The sequence below is a fragment of the Protopterus annectens genome, chromosome 9.part0, assembly GCF_019279795.1.
Source record: "Protopterus annectens isolate FY-2018-M chromosome 9.part0, PAN1.0, whole genome shotgun sequence".
Classification (NCBI taxonomy): Eukaryota; Metazoa; Chordata; order Ceratodontiformes; family Protopteridae; genus Protopterus; species Protopterus annectens.
In genome coordinates, this window is record NC_056743.1 from 787,700,637 (window position 1) to 787,722,892 (window position 22,256).

At 40.8% G+C, this 22,256-nt stretch overlaps 2 protein-coding genes across 5 annotated transcripts in view; both read right to left on the reverse strand.

Annotated features, from left to right (window-relative positions):
* The window catches only part of LOC122811529 (DNA-directed RNA polymerases I, II, and III subunit RPABC5-like), a 101,539-nt gene extending 87,403 nt beyond the window's left edge, over positions 1-14,136 (reverse strand). Inside the window, exon 1 of one of the 2 annotated variants that reach the window (XM_044083421.1) lies at positions 13,827-14,136. The gene's annotated coding sequence lies outside the window, so the exon portion shown is untranslated. The remainder of the gene's footprint in view (positions 1-13,826) is intronic. The other variant, XM_044083420.1, reaches the window with a different exon arrangement.
* LOC122811527 (transmembrane gamma-carboxyglutamic acid protein 2-like) overlaps positions 1-22,256 on the reverse strand; it is a 1,149,160-nt gene that overhangs the window by 246,378 nt on the left and 880,526 nt on the right. The gene's annotated exons all lie outside the window — the stretch shown is intronic.

Consider the following 22,256-nt stretch of genomic DNA (forward strand, 5'->3'; position numbering starts at 1 on the left):
AAAATGATTCCACCAGTGGCATTTCAGAGTAATGACAGTTTTGAAATCTGAAGAACTGAAAGGAAAAATTGCCAACTATAACTACACAAATAAGAACTTTTTTTAAAAAAAAGTACAGTAGAGCACCGATTATCCAAACTAATTGGGACCTAGGGTAGTTCAGATAATCAAACATATAATTGAACCAGATAAACTTTTAAAATCTTGTTTTTTCTGCATGCAGGTAATACACTTTTCAACAATTCAGCAATTCAAGTGAACAAAGAATATTTTTCACACACAAGCAAGTACAAGCTCAAACATGCACAAGCAAATATGTATAATGTTTACATATTCAGACTTCATGATGTTTCCTACCCAAAAACTTTGGAAGATTGTTCGGATAATTGCCATTTTGGATAAAATAGATTCTCTACTCTATTCTACAGCTCTCCGGGGAGGCTCAAGACAAGCAGCCTTCCAAATTGGTTTTCAGCTGTAAACAAGTAAGGATGTCAAATGCAGTCCCATAAGATAGCTGAAGGTTTAACCCATTTCAGGGGAACAAAAAATGCTCTCTCTATTGGTTTTAAAAGATGCAAGGCAGCTAATCCCTACTTTCAGCCTTCAGCTGTTAGTAAGGTTTCATGTTTCATCTGCAAGAACTGGTGAAAGAGAGCTAACACCATTACTACTTATCTGTACATGAGCAAGTAGAGCCAGGCACACTCACTTTAGAGGAGGTGAGTACATCATCGACTTTAAAGTGGTCACATCAGGGTTTACAACTGCATGGACTTTCCAAGAGGTGTCTGCAATAACAACCCTCAACTGCCTTACGCATATTAAGCAAATGTTTTCTGTTATTAATGTAGACCACCATTCTATTGTGCTATACCATTATGGATTTTTATAACTAAAATGAAAAAAAATAAATAAATAAATAAAAATCAGGTCTTGAGATCAATGTAACTTTTTAGTAGGCAATGTGACTACACAATTCCCTAGCATCTACTATGGATTAGTACACCAGCAGATGACCAAAATACCAGTGTCCTGCTCCTGAAATAAAAGAATACAGCCTTCGCCTGTCTAAAGTTCTATGAAATTTTGCCTCTCCCCAAAAAATGAAGCACCCATCACATCCAACACTACAAAATCCATTATGGCTATAGGACCATTTGTTTTTACTCAAAGTCTGCGTTTTTCTCTCCTTCAGCCTGCCAGTCAGCAGCCCATTCAGTCTCCAATGGTGATGCGACAGACCAACATGTCATGGAAGACCGTCATCCAGGCAGCCATAATGGATTTTATGGTTTAGCTCAGTCTCCCCATTATACTTTCTGCAGGTAATATAGACCTTGCAATGCTTGCCTGTTAATGCATGCATTTCAAATGAGCTGCTTCGTAACGGCTGAGCTTTTGTCACTGGATAATGTACCCTATCCCAATAGAGAATCAGGCTATTGGGGACTACACCTCTGCTCTCCCAGCAAGGACAGTTGAGCAGGCAGAGACTGCTTCTATCCCATTTCCTCCGGTCAGCTCCTACAGGGTCTAGTGCACTACTGTCTGTGCCATTGCAAAAGGCCTGGTCATCTATCCCATGCAGCCAACACTGACTATCCCCTCCCCCATGAACTTGAAACAGAACTTCATTTTTCAGGAGCCAAGTTTTTACTGAAGCTCTTGAATAGAAATGGCCACTTCTAGTGTACTTTAAATAAAAAAGTACAACATGACTATACTGCAACACCTTATCAAATAGTGCAGAGACACTGTCAAGTTTATTCTGAAGGATGAATTCACAGTTGCTGTGCAAATGAAACTTTCAGACAGGAGATAAAAATGACGGCCTTTGTGTGGTACTCAAAAAAATAACTGGGCAAAAAAAATGGGTCACAAAATACTAAAAATGTGTCAATTCTAAACACTTAAATTAACTGGGTTGGCTGAATGCGGACATTTTGGCAGTTTTTAATAATGGTTTACCCAACTTACACTGCGATTTTCAGAAGAAATTATTAAAACTTACCATTTTCAATATCCAGGCAAACATTTGATACACCAATAAAAAACACTCAAGCTGTACCTTTCAACTGCAACAATTCAGGCACTACACTACAATTTTAACCCTTGAATCTATCCTTTCCACAACCAAATTTATGGATGTTCTTAAAAGGAAAGTACTATTTACTGGTAAATAAATTAAAACAGATGCTCTACCGTCACAAACTACCCTCTTATGAGATGAGACCTACTACTGAGCCTTCACGTCTCCCAGCCAGTTTCTCCACTAGTCTCCTGTGCAAAATGGCACTAAAGCACAACTAGAGTACATTTACCAGTCGCTCTGGCTGTGACAATACTGGAATAATGTCTCCTCCTGATGCCATGCTACTGTTCCATAACTAGAAAAATAAATGAACTCTGCATTTATAGTTACACCAATTGGCTTTTCATATATTTGACCCATTCTGGCAGGGATTACTCCCCAAAGATGGTCTATTTTCTTACATTTAGCAACACTGTAGCTATACATTCCTTTTTATGACCGTCCTTCACCAATATTGTTGAAAAGCAGACTGCTCATTGTCTTATGAGTGGGGTGTAGTTTGTGTGTTACTCTAATTAGTGTTTAAACTCCATTTTATCCATACCACTATTGACCACCCCTCCCTTCCTGATGTACTGTCCACAGAACATATTAGATCTCCCATCATGTATGCTCCGCAAGAATCATCGCTGGAGGCTCTATCCTCTTCCAGTGTTTAAGATTAGTAAAGAATTGGATTACTAGTGACCAAAGGATACCTGACAAAATTATTTTCATGTACTAAAAATCACCCAAAACCACAAGAGGTAATTGTGTTATATCCCCAGAGCACACAGACATTTTTAAACTTCTTCCCAAACATCTCTCTTCAAATCTGCCTCCAATTCCACACATCTCCAATATCTATTATGGGAGGACAGAACATCTTAAGACATCAGGGGTAAAAAATGAGTAGAGTAGCTGTCAGGCAAACGGGTGGAGCAGCCCTCCCCCCACCACCACTACATGATGATGCACATACTGACATTAGCAACTACGAGTCTGGTTATAGCCTTAAAAGAAAACAGCCTCTTAGCTCATATTCAACACAAGGACACAGACACCCCCATGGCTGCAGAGATAATGCCCCCCTCCTCCATGCCACAGAATCCTTCTGAGTGACAGGGGAACTATGGGCTTAAGACTAGTGGTGGGGCTGATGGCTGGCAGGCATGGAGGTGAAAAATCTAGAAAAAAATGTGAGACATCACATTGATCCCCAAATGTTCCATGAAGATCCCCAAATGTTCTTCCACTCCTTACTCCACTCTAAAACCTCTTTGCAAATATCTGTGGAGGAAGGGATAGTCCAATCAGGAATGACCTCACTGGGTTTAGAAATGAAACTATTAGGCCAAATAAAATCGTGCCAGGAGTGTTATATTTTTCTGTCTCTCTCCAAAAGTGGTTTGTTCTTCCTCATTATACGTATTCAGAAACTTCACAAGTTCTTTCTTTCCCATTCTACTAACCCATGAAAGCTCAGCTTACCCATATGAATCTCCCTATCAAATATGTTGTAATCCCATTTCTCAACTGGAGTGAAATGGAAGCCAAGTAGCTTTGTAGTACAAGTAGTGTATCCCTAGAATGCAGTCACAAAAAATATGCCCAACAGCTCTTTAAAGATCCCCTACAAAACATTCCATTTCTATGCAAAATTAACATGGCAATCTGTCTAAAAGGAAAGGTCTATCCAGACGACTCCAGACTTCTTCCAAGGGGAATTAAAGTCTTTATTGCTCCAAAACAGTAATACAACAAAGTGAGTTGCAACCCTTTTTCTCTCCAGATTGGGAAACTGTATTCAGTCCCACGTGTACTGCTCAGTACAATGCAGAGTTTTAGGGGGTTTCAAAAGAAAGTGGATATCAACTATTACCATTTTCTATATCTACTATAAATGCTTTCTAACTGTACAAATCAATGAGGTGATTAAATGAGGGATTTTCAGAATAATAGCAGATTTAAATCAGGTCTAATCCCGGTTTGGGGATAGACTTCAGGGACCATTCCTGCAAAATAAGTGTTACAGAAGTTATTCATTTAGAGTAATACAACTTCCTTTACTCCTAAAACTATAGGAGCTATTCATGCACCCAATACTTTTACTAGATGCCTTGGTTCACAGAAGTCAAGATTGTCTTCGGTCTCCACCAACTGCCTCTGGCAATAAGTTTTTTGGGGTCCACTAGCACAAGTCCAAGATCACTTGCATATAAAACAAAAGGAGACATCCTTGTTTATTCTATTTCGGTTATACCTTCCCTCAGATTCACAGTTTAGGGGATAAAGGTCACTCCCAGTCTTTTATGGAGATAGTGAAAAATAGAAGACATATGATGCACATACCTGAACTCTCATACAACATCCAACTTCGTGTCATCATCCACATCAACATCCTCCTCTCATTTTGTACATGGCATCACAAAGCATGAAATAACTAAGAGCAAGACACTATGTCAAATGGCCTCTCTGCATCTGTACCGAGGTATCCAGGAGTCCACTTTTGTCACCCATTTAAACTTGTTCTCTTCAGTGCCTAAGAATACAGCCTGCTCAACTGAAAATAACCCTTTGTTCACAAACAAGCAAACTGCAAGATGTTGGTTTACTCTAACTAAACCACCATTCTATAAATGTTAGGGTTAAAGGGGAGTTGAAATAATCTGGAGGATCAACAGTCCACCTACTGCATGTCATCGGGATGTGGAAGGAAAGAGTTAAGCACCCAGCGAAACACCAAGGGGCACAGTCTTACCAGCTTTAGACTGACAAGCTTCCATCTGCTGCCTGCTGTTCAACATGAATGAGAGGAAAAACTACTTCAGTTGAGCCCCTACAACTCAGGCATGAAAGAAGACCTTAGAACTCACCTCTGTTACTTCTTGTAGCTTTCTCCCAATTAGTACTACAGTTAACTGCTGCCAGAAGATTTGAACCCATTTGGTTATTGTTTCTATTGCACTCTTGGTAGCATACTTAACTGCCACACACAGCTCAGCACTCTGTGCTACTTAAATCCATCTGTCCACAACCCTTTCCTCCCCCATTTTTGTACATGGGGTCTGGATGTCATTTCAACAGCGAATCTACAGTCAAGGTTTACACTACCAGATGGCTAGCCCTGCTGCAGTAGTTGCACATTCACACACTTTCATGCACACACCCTACGGTCAATTTAGAGTGTCCAGTCCACCTACTGCATGTCTTTGGAATGAGGGAGGAAACGCAAGTAAACCCTGGAGTACACAGAAGGTACCCCAGCCGAGAATTGAACCAGGGAACCTCTTACTGTGAGGCTGCAATGCTATCCACTGTGCCAATGTGTTGCCCCTTGGTGTTACTTGACTGGGAAAAAAATAAAAGACATCAAGCCCTTACAATGAGGGCCCAACTAGCTGCATTACCCCTGGCAGTGTAAAGCCAGTGGTATATCAGCCAATCATTTCCCATCTCTAAATACAATATCTACACATAGGATCTTAATCAAGTAAACACTTTTTGCTTCCCAGGGAACAGGGCGGGGGTGTAACATCTATTATCCTGTTTTATATATCACAACTGTTGTAGCGGTTCAGTAACTGTTGCTCATTGCTGATACTCAAGTTAACAATTTTGTTCACTGCTGATAATATTTAAGGTAAATCTTGCACTGCTGTCAATTATACCTCTCAACTATCCCTGATATTTTCTCAATTTATTTTGCCCTGTCCCTCATATAAAAAAGTTTGATTTCCTGGTAGACTACAATAAATTAATAATGCCAGACATTTTTCATACTTCTGGGAAATGCTAGTCGATGAAAAACCTGTTTGATCTACAAACTCAAGGGAGTTACATAAATCTTTAAAATGATCCCTGATCTTGAGCCTTTGTCCAGAATAGTTATGCAATAAGTAGAGTCAAGTTGCTACAGTTGATGTGCTACTGCAGTGTTCATTACTGATGAAGTTACATTACCCTTCAAAATAATTTTACACTGAAGCTCATTACTAACATGATTTCAGTTTAGTTGTCGATTACATTTTTGACAACTGGTGTTGCTGCATTGCTGCTCGTTACTGATGCTGTACAGGTTACTGCAATGAACTACTGCACAGTTACTGCACTTGAGGTTATTGACTTGTGTTACCAGATAAAGATTTGCTTCTTGATGATGTCATTGCATTTGAAGCCATCAGGTTTGACTATTCATTGCTCATTGCTGATATTAACTGGATAAAAAAGAAAGTATTACTGCAGTTACTGGTTCTACTTTTTTTGATATTGTTACATCGCTGTTTCTGTTATGGCATCTGAAGCCATTGCTCTACAGTTATTTCCCTTAAAACTAACTATTTTATGTACATTTGCTGTTCCATGCCAAGTTACTGACATTACTTTTAAACTTTCTGTTCTACCACTGCTACTTTCTGTGCTAAGAGAATACTAATAATTTGTCTCTACAGTCTACAGCGGAAACATCCTATATTCTTGTGTCCCAACTTCTACATCACCATTTTTCTAGTTCAATCCATTACACCTTTTTGTGTCATGCAAAGAACATGTTAAGCTATCTCATTTTCCCCTTTCCACTTTGAGAATCCATATTGGACAGTGTAGTCAATCAGTCCTTGCCCCTTCTATAACCAGCCTGCTATCACTTGAAATTTTTAGGCAGTATATCAATGCTTCTTGCTTACTATAAACTCTATCATTACATTGTAATGATTTGATTTGTGAGAGGTGTTAAGTATTTACTGAACTTGGAAACTACTCTCCTGCCTCAGAGCCAATTTGACAGGCACCATACGAACCTATCTACAGTACAGAGCTCCTCTACTACACCAAGGTTGTTAAAACACTGTCCAAGCCTCCCAGACAAAGGGCTGAGAAATCTTACCCATTAGTTTACATAGCAACATACCAGCTTTCACACTGTAGCTGTACACTGAGCACACCTTTCCAAGGGTTGCAGCAGTGTAGCTTTCTAATCTTTAAGGCTCACTGAGATGACCTCCACCCATGGTAATAGTTTAGGAAATTACCATTGTTAGGCATACTGACACCACCTTCACTATGCTGCATAAGAATAGGGTGGCAGTTAACTGTCCTTCCAAAGCAAGGATCTGATATGTGACAAGGACTCTTACATCCCTCTGTCCTGACAAATAAAATAATGACCTAGTAGTGAGCACAGGAATGACCTTATGCGCTCTACTCATGGGGATATGCAGAAGGTTATGATTGATCCTATGCATGTATGTGTCAAAGGCAAGAAAGACTAGTCCCCAAGTGGTATTCTGCCGTCACCCAGAATGATGCAGAGATTAAAAGACAGATTTGCCACTTAAAAACCTTTTTCATTCTAGAGAAAGACCCAGTATGTGCCAGCTTGAGAATGAGACTGCTAATGTGCAGATCATTCCTTGCAAACTGGGCATACATATCTCTTCCCATGACTTTCATATTCTGTCCAAAGCCTTTGTTGCCGCATACTGCTTTTTAGGCGCAGTCTCTCTACCTAAACATTGCAACCTACTAAAGTCGAATTTGGAACACAAAGGGCAGTTCTACTCAATGCCAGAGGTCTTTGTTGAGGATAAAGCATGAAAACACTCCTGATGTTCCTAAGTTTAGCACCCATCATGTCTTCAGGCCTACTGCCAACTATGATAGTGGACAAGGATACCAATCACCATCTGAGTAATTCCTCAGGACCCCAATGCCCAAACTACTTTAGTCAAGATTAATTATTTACACTTAAGTATCGCTCTCCCATGTCCCTACTGACCATGATGGCTATGCAATATCTTGCCCATAATCCCAGCACCTTTAAATTATCCATCAATAAACTGGCTGAACTACACCACAAATGGCATGGCCAACACTTACACAACATAATTAGCATTTATAATTTTAAATGCTTGTGGTCCAGTTATCTGACCAGGGGACTTGACACTCTATCTTGTCAAAACATATGCCAAGTTCTAGCATGCATTTATTATCCCTCACTAAATCAGACCATAAAATCTGTGAATTCTCTATTTTAGACATGGTGGTACTTGCCATGCAAACACTTCAGCATTTAGGGACTAATGAAAAGCAAATCTTCTCCAAATTACTAGAGAACCAAATAAACGTCTGCGGTAATCCTCTTCTGGTGGACCCCCACTGCTAGAGTTGTTGCCTACACCTCTAACTTCTACTCACAGTTAACCAGCTGTAATAAGGGTCCCTTATCTACACCATATATACTGACAAACTTAAAAGCAACTTCCTATGGTGGCTATCCAACTATAATACAAGAGAAAGAAATTAATGAATTACAACAGGTACCATTCTGCCCACCTTAACAGCTCACTTAAGCAAACAGCTTATGGGCACCAGTAAGAAAGTTGGATATGAGCTTAAAACAGCCACTAATACTAAATAAATTATTCAACTACGTCATGAAGTTAAGTACCTACACCCAGCAATCTTAGGAGCTTGTCCACAGCAATACTAACCACCCTGAATTAAAGGAATAGTTAATTTCCTGGCTAATAAATTCAGTGGTAGTTTAACTACCCCCATAGCAATAATTGTTCAATACATTCTGCATTCCCAGCTACTGTTATAATTAGTATGAAAAGTTCTCCTCTGCCTGCTCAAAAGCTAAGAGCACCATATCCATAGGCCCAGATAACATACCAGGTTACCCAATTATAAATATGATCCATCAAAACCCCTTCTTAACCTCTAACCTACACCTCTCTGTAGAGGACACTCCCCAACCTGGGAAACACCCACTGTAATATCTTCATAAAAGGGTGGCCCAGCCAAACACCCATTAGTCTTACTAGCCTATGTGTAAAGCTACAGAACATTAATCTGAGCCTTCAGTAATCTGGACACTGAAAACTCTTACCTTTGTACCCACATAAATTCAGTTTTGTCAAAATGCAGTTTCTGCCTCTAATTTCACTGGCCACCAAGGCAGTGGTTAATAGCTATACAGTGTATACAACCTGGTTAAGATCTTTGATAATATTTCCCATGCAGATATAACAGACTTTGGAAACATGCTGTGCAGTGGATAGCCAACTGGTTCTCTGGTAGAACACATGTTGTTGGTACCACTCCTGTGATCACTACTGGTGACAACAGGGTACTAGTAATACTAGTGATAATACAAAACTAATGATATACAACAGAGTTTAGTATTGGGCTCTTTCCTACTTAGCATGCATTTTTCTCAAGATTTTCAAGTCAATATTGCTGGACTATAGTTATCTAAATTTGTAGAGGAATAAACAGTCCCATGGACTCCTCAAAGGCTACAGTGCAGGTCATATGGCCCATACTAAAAAAGGCCCAGTTTACATAATGAGCCTATCTGCAATTCATAGACACCTTAGTCACAATGAGGAAAGACCTCATTATCACCTAATCTGCATGTCCACGAACTGCAGTTAACTACCACAACGAGCAGATCAGCACGTTCCTTAGTAGTTAACTGAGGTGGTGACATTATGTGAGCACAGGTATGGTATCCTTCCCCAGTCATCTCCAACACAACCAAGTACATAGTAAGATATACACACTGCATACCCCACACATCACTGTTTGAATGTCCATGGCATCTCATTCCCCTGCCCCCATAATTCAGGGATGCTTTAGTCAGTCAAGAATGCCAGGTATGTCTTTCACACTTCATATCATTCAGAAAATGTAGCTGGGGCAAAAGCTTACGAGGAAAGGAAGTATGTGTAACATTTCCTGTCTCTTCCCCTTGTATGCGGCTACACGTTGCAAGCACTATAACAATGCCTGTGCTTCGAAATTTGTCTCTCACAAACGTACTGCATTAACCTCTCCACAGACTACACTCCATAAGCCTGGGGAAATATCCACTGTAATACCTTTATACAAGGATGCCTAGCCATGAATTCTGGTGACCAACAGCCATTAGTCTTACTAACCTGTGTGTAATGCTATGGAATATATCTCAGACCTCATTGAAAACTTAGTTCTGTACCCACATTAATTCAGCAGGATAATGCAAGGATTTCTCGTGTCAGAGGTAACTGTTCAAATCCCTTCCGCCAATGTATTTTTTTTTTTTTTTTTTTTTAAGAAATCCCTGGTGTCTAGTGCCACCCCCCCCCAAACCACCACCCCAAATTCCCTGTTCACATGTTGCTTGGGCACGAGACAGTTATCCCTGGTAGCTAGCGTTTCTCCCCAGCCAATTTTGCAACCACTGCTCACTAGTGAAAAAGCCCCTCCCCACCCAATAGCATTCTCACACACACACACACACACACCTTCTAATCCTACCTTAACTCAACTCTACACTCCAGTACTTGCCTCTACCTCGCTCGCTGTATTAGCACACTTTTGGCCATGTTCACTACCACAACAAGCAAGGAGTAGTGATGTCAATCTACATTAACTCACAGATGCTTTCCTTGAGACAGGTCTGGGGGAGAGAGAGCACAGACCCAATTAGAATAGGTTACTCCCCAGAACCGCTTCATTATCATGCAGCACAGTCACAGACAGCCTAATGTGGTACTGTACATCTATGTGCAAGAGCACAGTGTTAGGGCTGTCTCCAATACAGGAAGGTTACCATAAGTTCTACATATTTACACCTTCAGGTAACCTCTATGAGATTGGCCCTAGGTGTTACTCCAAAACAGGTTAGACTAGGTAAAACAACTGATGCAAGGACAAGGATCTCAAAATAAATACAAATTATTATAGTTCAAATTTGGTAAACTTTTTCTACACTACACCATGGTTGGGTAAGCTAAATTTGACTTGAATTTGTTGAATTTAAAGTACAAGGTCAGCTCAGGCTAGTGTTCCAGCAGATTAATGAGCAGAATCTCCAATTTTGTTTTTGTCTCTTAGAGACTTGACTTGTAGACTGTGTTTTTTTTCCTACTAGGCCCAGTCTTAGATGGCCACTGTTGGTTGAGACTTCAGTCGGGGGCAGTAACAGTGATGCTGTAGGCAGCACAGACACAAAGATGGCAAACTGTATTAGATACTAAAAGCTAAATTTTTTTTTTTTTTTTTTAAGGTCTATGGTTTGCTTCAGTTTTACCTCTGCCTGGATGACAAGGAGTTTGGAGCAATATTTCTATGTAGCCATGCCACCCCTGTTTAACATATTACAGCAAAACAGACTGATCAAGTGAGGGGAAGCTTGAGTGTTTCTTTATGGACTGAGATACATAAATTTTAAAACAAACAGTGAGCCTCTCACTTGAAGTTTGTGCAAGCATTGTGCCTTTAAGAGGTAGCATACTGTATTCTGAACAGTGAAGGCTGAGAGCTCTGCACACAACTGGTCACCAATTTTTAAGATAATTGTTATAGTGACGAGAGTTGCAAATGGCAGTAAATGATAAAGCAACGTACAGTAGAGTGGCCATTATTTTGTGATGGGGAAGAGGAGGCGGCAATCTGTGTGAAAGCAAAAGGCAGCGAAATGACCATTGCTATGCATGCCTGTGGATAGGGGACATGCACATGTGCAGGAAAACAAATTAACTGTAGCCACTCTTTCAACCATGCCTCTTAATTGTCCCCGACTTTCCAGATGTCCCCGCTTTTACCTCATATTTTTGATCTGTTCCACCTACAAACTTTTTTTTTTGGGGGGGGGGGGCAAATCTTTGAGGATTGCAGTTACTAATGGCAGATTTTTGTGTTTCATATCCTTCAAAAAATACATGTTACTGCACAAACTGTTATTCAAACCGCTTTTTCAAATTACATTAAATCAGTGAGAGTTTAAACATTACTCTTAAGAGTGTTTGCTCCCATCCCACAGTTTATTTTGGCTTTGCTGTAGATTAAGATGTTGAGAAAGCTAGTCACCTGCATCACAAGCTGACATCAGTACTACAGAAAAAGTGTTTTTTCAGTTGGGTAGGTGGCAGATTAAGCACAAGACATTTATACCAACACTGTTGAGGCATTTAGACTAACACTGTTGAATGATCACAGATGTACTGCATTTCTGAGAAAGTCAGCAGCATATGCATGTGTGAAAAGCAAATTAAAATACATGATTAACGTGGCCATTACTTTGTTTCACTTCCTTTACAGTAAGGGAACAGAACTGTATGCAGAAGTCAGCGGCTATCTATTTTGGGGATGGGCTTTGTGGGGATGCAACTGCTCATCTAGCGGACTTCTTGGGAGGCCAACAATTGTAGAATCATGCATGCTGTACATATGTACACATTTATCTACATATATCATACACACAAACATGTATACACAATACATGCAAATATGTATTCAATGCTCATACAGGGTCTGGACTCAAGTGCTGCTTTTCTGCAATCTGCTTTATAAGCACCGACTTGGCTTAACGGGCTTTATAGGCAAAGCCAGACCTTTGTCTCAGTTCTGACAAGGCTCTTTCAAAAATCCCTGACTGCACACACTTACAACAATCAGATACAGGCATAAGAGATCCAGGCACCCTTGTTTATTGTACCTTATCTTTTGATAATCATGTCTCCAAAGCAGTTCAAAAAATCATTTTATTTCACCCAACTAACATCCAACATTCCAAGTCAAACACTTCCCTTTTACTTTATGCTCATTAGACCCATTATTAAATGTAATGCTCTCTTTGGCACAACTTCTAACAAGATTTGTGGCATCAAGTCCCAGATGAAGTCCCCCCCACCCAATACAGTCTCTATAGTCCTCTCTGGTAATCTGTATATATACTTTCAATCTGCGAAAACTTCTTGACCTCCTATTTCTGTACAGGAAAGAGAAACCTTCATCAAATCAATAAGAAATAATGGCATAAGATTCATATTACAAAGCAACCCCTACGTCTGAGACAGACATTCACTAGATATCTAGTGCAATAGTACCTTCGTTACGTTCAAAGTAAACTTCCATAATTGGATTGACATTTCTGATCATGACCAGGACATACCTCTCAAACTCTTCGCTCAAGAAAAATGGACAATACCTAAAACAATGGGGGGAGAGCAAAAATAAGGGCAGATTTCAAATATTACTCTTATAAACCTAGACAGTTGCTAAAATAACAGGATCTGTGATAAAATGCATGTTCTTCAGGCTACGAAGTCGGAAACCCATTTGTATGTCATTCTTTAAGCAATCTCCTCCATAACCGGCAATAGGGCCAATTTTTAAACATTCCACTTGCAAGCTTAGAAAGTTGATAGAGTAACAGGTTTTGTATTGCATGAATTTTCTGAAGAGTATGGAATTCAAACGTATGTCATTTTCTAACATTAGTTCTCGATACTTTGCCTATAATTTGACAGAAAATCATTTTTATGAGGAACAGACTAAACTAAGTAGTCAAATATCTGGACGGTTGAGAGCTATGGGGAACTACCCTAATATTGACGCTTCCAACAGCGTAGGTTGTAATTTACACTGCGCAGTGTTCTAAGCGCAACACTAAATTTATACAGCTAGAAAATGGTAGCCGTTTAAACCGCACACAAAATGTATTTTTTTTTTTTTTTTTTTGCAGCGGCAGCAGCTATATTTATAAACAAAATTTAGCGTGTTTTCACGTCACAGAATCACCACCACTATTTTGCTGTTAGTGCACTACGGAGCTAGTTAAAACATTTAGGTTTCCCCAACCATTCTGACCTTTCAAGCTCAAAGTGTATCATGTCATATAATTAACTACTCGCTTTTTCCCTTTATATGTTCTGGAGAAGTCGAATGCGTAACAGCAGAAAAACAGACTTATTTTACTTACACTCAGCAACGTTGTAGTTTGCGTCAAACCTCCGCAACTTTCTATCGCTCTAAAGTGAATTGCGCCACACCACTACGAATCAATCCACAGACCGCACTTGCTCCGTCAGTTGCTTTATTTATCTGTACTACGGCTCTAGTTGGCCGAGTGCCCTTACAGCGGGCGGGGGAGTACATTGCTTACCTCCTTGTTTAAAGTTAAGTCAGTTGTATAAAAGCTCGCGTTTATGTGAAATAAATACCAGTTGTGTGAAAAAAAGCAGTGAACATGTTTCGGTTCAAATGAATGATACACAATTTATAAAATGTTCCCCAACCATTTTGGGTGTTTTGCGTTTCCCGAATATTCCGACCCTTTCCGTACGATGTGTGAGAGGCAATCAGTTACTCGCATTTTTTCCAGAAAAATCGCTGAAACCGTAAATTTCTTAAATGAAGTGAGAGAGAAGAGATAACTTCATAATTATATACATATTCAACTTCATAGCTCTCAACCAATCGGTGATGAATCCAAAAATAATTAGGGATACTTTTAAAATATTAGTATTATTAACTTGCAACATGATCCTCTCAAGTGTACCTCATTACGAGGAACACACCTCATTTAGGTTCATAGGTTCATACTAGGCTATCTGCCCTGGGGCATTTATAAGCCTAGCCCAATTGTGTTTGACTAACGCCATCCTTTGATTTGAGTATACTGTGCCCTTTTTAAAGTTTAGTTTACTGTGCCCTCTGTCTAATAGTGACACGGAAGTAATCCCCGGGACAAACCTACGATCCCCCGTCCACTCATCAAGATTCTTCTTGAAGAGAGTCAGTGAGGTGCTCTGCCTAACATGAATTGGAATTCTATTCCAGAGCGAAGGGAGCCTCTGGGTTATGAATCTGTCCGTCCAGCATGTTCTATTTATTTCTGTGCTGAGGTTCAAGTCCCTCGAGCGCGTGGCTCTAAGGGATTTAGATTTACTGAGGTGGAGCATGTCCATTAATTCTGGGTTGGACATAGCTTTATATGTCAGGCATAGATCGCCTCGAAGTAGGCGGTATGCAACTGAGTAGAGCTGCAGTTTTTTTTAACCGAGCAGCATATGGCATCTGTTTGAGTCCCTTGATCCTCCTGGTGAGGTACTTTTGGGGTCTTTCTAATTGCTGTAGGTGTTGGGTAAGGTACATCCCAAAGTGGGCATTGTATTCTATGATGGGCCTGATGAGAGATGACTAAAGGGGCACGATTACCTCTCTTGATCTAGATGTGAATCCTTTCATGATGAGGTGGTGTCAAAAGATTTTAATACTCTTAACATATACTGAAAGAATCACGCAGATAAAAGTAAGCAAAAAGGTTTATTTTACATGCATGGAGACATGCTACAAAGTACATGGTATGTCAGCAGTCTATTTTCTGTACACTTTATATGGGTTTTTATACCCTCTTCTTCACGTACACAGCAGCTGGTTACTAGACAAGGAATTTCAGTCAAGGCTATAAATTCACATACTGGAGCCTTAGATGGTCAGAGGTCAGACACAAGATAAGCTTGTGCCTGGACCAAGGTAGTATCTGTGCATTCCTCTTTGGTCAGCAAATTCTTTACAAGAAAAACAACTTATTTTAACTTGCTTCTTTGCTTGCAATGCAATTTCACATTTTAACCCTTACTATACATGATACAAAGATGTTGAACACAAAGATTCTTACTACATTTCTCCCCTTACAACACTTTGTATCACCAGTAATACATTTTATTCATACAGTTTTTCGCATGACTCATGTTCTGTATATTCAGAATAATAAGCTTTAGTTGCATTGGCAGACAATACACTTGATATTATCATTCGGATGCAAGGAATGCAGCAACAACCCAACAGTAGGAATATAATGGCACCAACACATATAGCAATTAAGACATTCATAAGTACTGTTCCCCAATTTCCAAACCAATTTTGGAAAAAGTCAGTTAATGGATTCTGTCCTGGTTTTGTAAGTTCAGAAACTTGTTGTAGGATCTCTAGATGACTGTCAATATCATGTTCGTTATCTGGGATGAATGAACAACACTCCTCCTGGATAAGAGCACAAGTACCTCCTTTCGCCGCTAGGGTGAAATTGAGCACCATACGATTCTGCAACACTACAGTCCTCATTGCAGTTAACTCATCCGTCACCAATTCTAGCGCAGAAAAAGTTGCATTGCTCAGAGTTTCTAACAGTTTTGACAGTTTTCTGAGCTCCCAAATGGATTTTACTGTCCCATACGCTGGAAGAATACTAGCCCAGGAAATAACATCATCACCCAAGTCCATGTGTGATAGCCTCTTGCTGCTACTATGGGCCAAATCGTGGTGATAGATCCAGGATGCATCAACGTTACCTACAGGATTAACAGGTTTATTAACAGCACGTACATTTCGTATTTTACCTTGGGGAAGAGAAAATGTATGTCTTATAGCTGGTGCTAAATAACCCAAAAAGCAACTGCCTGACCAATTCCTTGGTAACCATTTGTATGCTTTTCTACCACAGATAAAATAACAATCATTTACTTTAAGTGTAATATTGACTGGAACAGAGTGATTTCCTTTGTCTTGCAGCCCTTTAAACAACAGATCATACACAGATAACATTTTTTCAAAGAAACTTGTGTCATTAATAAGCCCTGTACTATTAACAAGCACTTTTATAGGCTTGAAACTCGTTGCACAGTGCCCATCTATTGTACAGTTATGAATTATGGTTACATTACACTGACTCCATCCAACCTTAATCTTGCCCATTCTTTGGAAGCATACAGTTCCATTCTGGAACTTAAATTGGCTTAATTACTGGTGTCATCCTAAGGGGATCCAATGTCTGTCTGCCTGGGATGACATGCTTGACAAGCCACGCTGCTTCGCAAGGAACGGCTTGCACCTGTCACCCCTGGGCTTCCGGATATTGGCAAAGGCTCTTGCCACTCCCATAGTGCCTTTTTTAGGCAAGGCTCAAATGATAAACCTACCGCCCTAGAAAACAAAAATGGAGAAAAACTAAGGGTAATACTGCTCAATGCCAGAAATCTAAACCTCAAGATGCATGCCCTCGAAGCCCTCCTCAGTATGGAGAGCATCGATGTCTGTGCTGTGACTGAAACCTGGTTCAAGGCTCCTGAGAGCACCCCAGCACTATCAGGTTATACCTCATATCATGCGTTCCGGCCCCAAAATCCAGACCAAACCACAAAAGGAGGGGGAGTATCCATATTCATAAAGGATACCCACACCTCCAGGTTAGTGGCAACGCACGAAGCATCGGAGACCATCCAGGTGCAATTAACCATAGGTAAAACTGCCCTACAGTTTGTAACATGCTACAGACCACCTTCTCAAACTCAGGAAACCCACACAGCCTTCCTGAAGACACTGGAGAGTATGAATGTCTCTCCAAACACCATCATATTGGGTGACTTCAACTACCCAAACATAGACTGGGAACATTACTCAAGCCCCAACACCCTAGCCCAAAGGTTCCTTGAGTTCATAAACTCAAATGCTATGGAACAACTAGTCACCATTCCCACAAGAGAAGAAAATATACTAGACCTGATCATCACAAACATGGGGACAAAATGCTCCACATCGGAAGTATATCCCTCATTGGCGAGATCAGACCATAAATTAATCTCACTGGAGATCTACATCCCGCCCCCACCCCCAGCAAAAAAGACCACAGTGAAGAACTTCTCAAAAGCAAACTTCACACTTCTTAAGACTGGAGTGGTATCCTTCAAGGCCCCCGAGCCAGTGGAAACCACAACCCATGCTGCTGAAACCCTTACAAATGCCTTCTACGAGCACCTCCAGGAATGTATGGATCAAGCAATCCCTAATAAAATCAAGACCCTTTCCACCAAAGGCAGGTGCCCGGTCTGGTGGACCCCAGCCATAAACAAACTCTACAACAAGAGGAGAAAGCTACTACATGACAGAGCAAAATCCCTAAAAGGGAAGGCATCTCTGATCAATACTAGCAAAAAACTACGATCACTCATAAAATCATCCAAGGCCAACTTTGAGAGAAAAATCGCTAATGACACAAAAGACAATCATAAAGCCTTCTTTAGCTATGTTAGAAACCTGGGTGGAAACTCCCAGATATGCTCAGAATTAGTCCAAAATGATAAAAATCACTGAACCCACAGACATTGCCAACATACTGGCAGACAGGTTCAGTGCAAATTTCTCCCCTCCCCCCCAAAAGGAGAAATATCTATCCCACCAGAGTCTAGCCTCCCAAACATCTCAGATGCCCAGGTGAGAGCTGCTCTCTCTAAAGCAAAAAACACAGCATCAATGGGACCGGACGGTGTCCCCGGTTGTGTGCTACACAAACTCAATGAGGAACTAAACCCACACATAAGGCTGCTGTTTAATCTTAGCCTTACTACAGGATACGTACCCAAAGAATGGCGTACGGCAACTGTGGTCCCACTCCACAAAGGCGGTGCTTCTACGGACCCTGGAAATTACCGCCCCATAAGCTTGACGAGCCTTGTCTGCAAAGCTATGGAGAGGATCATAATGGAACTCATAAATAAAGACAATGGGGACCTACAGACACTGGATCCTACCCAATTTGGCTTTGTCAAGGGCAGATCCTGCCTCTTGAACTTGGTCGACTTTTTCGAAACAGTCACTAAGGCCATTGATGAGGGTAAGGCAGTTCACACAGCCTACCTTGACCTAGCAAAAGCGTTCGACACAATACCCCACTCAGGCATCATAGAAAAGCTCACCAGCTTAGATGTAAACCCATATGTCACAAGATGGGTTGCAAACTGGCTCAAGGACAGAACACACAGGGTTAGAGTTGCTGGTGCCATGTCAGACTCTAAGCCGGTCACGAGCGGTGTCCCACAGGGCTCAGTCCTGGGCCCCCTCTTGTTCGGTATTTATTTTTCTGAAGTGCAGACAAACATAGGGGGATTGTGGCTGACAAAATTTGCAGATGACTGCAAACTGGGCACCATAACTGACACCATCAGACACAGACATCCTCCAGAGAGGTCTCATAGAAATGGATAACTGGTGCCAGAGCCATGGCCTTAAGCTAAATGCCAAAAAATGTATAGTCATACCCTTTGGGAAAAACAAGGTAACCCCTAATTACCACATAGGTGGTAATCCATTAAACACGGAAGAAGTTATCAGGGATCTGGGGACCCACGTTGACAGTAACCTCTCTTTTGACACTCACATTGCCAAAGTGGTTAGGAAGACCTTCTACATTGCCCACCTGATCATGAAGGGATTCGCATCCAGATCAGGAGAGGTCATTGTACCCCTGTACTCTTCACTTATCAGACTAATGATTGAGTACAACGCCCCATTCGGAATGTACCTTACCCGACACCTGCAGCAGTTGGAAAGACCCCAAAAGTTCCTCACCAAAAGGATAAAGGCTCAAACATATGTCATACGATGCCCGACTGAAGAAACTCCAGCTCTATTCAGTCGCATACCGTCTGCTCAGAGGTGATCTGTGCCTGACATACAAGGCCATGTCCAACCCGGAATTAATGGACATGCTCCACCTCAAAAAATCCAAATCAACCAGAGCCACGAGAGCAAGAGACTTAAACCTCAACACGGATATAAATAGGATGTGCTGGAGGGACAGATTCATCACCCAGAGACTCCCTACACTATGGAACAGAATCCCAGTCCATGTGAGGCAGAGCCCCTCACTGACTCTGTTCAAGAGAAATCTTGACGAGTGGATGGGAGATCATAGGTTTACCCCGGGAATCATCTCTGTATCACTGCTGGACACAGGCACAGCAAACTAATGGGTATAGTATTCTCATCCTAAGGGGTGGTGAAAGCCACACACACTCTGGCTAGGCTTATAAATGCCTTAGGGCAGATAGCCTAGTATGAACCTATGAACCTATGAACCTATGAGGGGTAATGCTATTTTGTCCTTTAAGGCTACCTTTGAAGTTTCAAATAGTAAATTAGTCCATGTATCATTTGCCCCCAAAGGGACTGTACCTAACATTAGACCACCATGTACAGTAGGGATAGCCGTGCATATCCAACAATTTGAAACATTAAAAGATAGAGCATATGCATACTTAATAGCTTGGTATGTATTAAAAGGCGGATGCCAGGCCGTATTCTCATCTCTCTTTACTTGGCTAGTCTTGTTTGAAAATAAAAGCGGCCAAAACAGAAAAGTAACAATCACACTTATTAACAACAAAATTATTTTGAAATGCTTTTGTGGGAAGGGCTGCTCCCTTCCGGTATTTTTCTGCATTGCTACAATAGTCAGATATTCATACAAAACAAGATTACTACTAATCAGTGTTCCTCAGGGGAACTCAAGTTTTTGTCCAGTTCAAACTGTTTTACCAGTTTACAGTGTGTCAGATGAATCCACAATGTTCTTTCTTTTATTCGGACTGCTGTAGGTGTAGCTATCAAAACCTGGTATGGACCTTCCCACTTAGGTGAGGCCCAGTTTTTCCTCTTGACAATTTTAATCCAGACCCAATTTCCTGGTTCCACTTCCAGGATCCTGTTGTTCTTCTGATCTGAAAAACAATCATTCGTTAAAGAAGTGTTAGTTCTGGTCAGCATTTTCCTCATGTAATCTGCTATCTCTTCACCCACCTCACGTTCCGCAGGTAAAAGATTTTGCCACTGCGGGACGTAATAAGGTCTTCCGTATAATAGTTCAAATGGTGTGACTCCTCTTGAGGTGGGAGTGGTACGCATGGACAGGAGTGCCAGAGGTAAGCAGTTTATTCAAGACTGATGCGTCTCGGCCATGAGTTTACGTAACTTGCCTTTGAGAATACCATTATGGCGTTCAGCCAACCCTGCTGACTGTGTGTGGTAGGCACAATGGTGTTTTAACTCAATCTGAAAAACGGTGGCCAGCTTTTTATTTTTATTTTTATTTATTTTACATTTGTTAACCGGGATAGTCCGACTGGATACATGTCCTTTTTCAGCGGAGACCCGGGGAGAAAAGCTCCAACAGAGTTACAATGACAATTTGTTACAGAAAATAGTAAATAAGATGAACAATAACAAAGAACATAGGCTATTTACATACTAGTACAAAACTACCATGCTATATCTTATGAATATACTACTAATCATTAGAATATACATTAATAACATACTAGCAAAGTCGATAGGCAGTATTATGCCATAGAGTTTGACAACATACATAGTTCTTATCACAACATACATAGTTCTTATCACCTTAGCTAGTTGGTTTTGGTTTTAGTTTATGGCACAGAGCTAGTCTGGGTTTGAGCAAGGACACAGCCAATGTGACTTAAAGTGGAGTTTTAGACTATTTTTGAATTGAACTAGTGAAGTTACAAGCATGAGGTTATTGGGGAGAGAGTTCCATATTTTACCAGTGGTATTGGCAAACAGAGTGTCGCCGCCTAGGTTGAAAGATTTAGTTGTTTGGACAAGGAGTCTGTTTGCTGAGTGAAGGCAGCTTAGATTGGAGTAAGGAGTCATTAAGTTTTTTAGAGCAGGGGTATTCTCAGGTTGTTTAAGGATTTTGAATGCCTCTATGAGTTGGTACTGCTGAAGAAGGTATGGGAATTCTATCCATCCAAGTTTTTTCAGGTTAATACAGTGGTGCGTTCTGTAGGGTAGGCCTGTAACGAATCTGGCAATGTGATTATAGCAGGATGAGAGCTTGTTCAGATCAGATTTGTTTAGGTTAGTAAGCACAGGAGAGGCATATAGTAGGGTAGAGAGAAGGTGTGAGCGGGCAGTGGCTGCCCTGGCATTCGGGGTAAGGAAGGTTTTTATTCTGTATAAGGTCCCAAGTTTCTTGTTGACTGACTTAATGGTTTGGTTGATATGCATGTCAAATCTGAGTCTATTATCAATTTTTACTCCTAGTAACTTTGCATGGGTGTCAGGAGAAATAATGGTCCCATTATTGGATTGTATAGTAAAGTGTTTGGTAGGTAATTTATTAGTTGGGTAGAAGAGAAGTAGTTTGGTTTTATTTGGATTTAAGATCAGGAGATGGTTGGCAAGCCAGTTTTCGACTGTGGTGAAACTGTGTTGGGTAGTAGTTAGTAGATTTTCAAGAGAGGCATTGGAACATATTAGCGTTGAGTCATCTGCATACTGAATACAGGTGGCTTCAGGGATGACTGTTTGGAGGTCGTTTATAAAGACTGAAAAGAGGAGAGGTCCTAATATGGAGCCTTGAGGAACTCCTATGTTATTTGGTAGCATGCAGGAGAGCTTGTTGTGCCACATTACTGCTTGTTGTCTCCCAGTGAGGTAGGCTTGAAACCAGTCAAGAGCTGGAGTATCTAGATGCAGGGTTTTTAGAGTGTGTAGAAGTAACTGGTGGTTTACCATATCGAAGGCTTTCGATAGGTCCAGGAAGAGAGCGGAG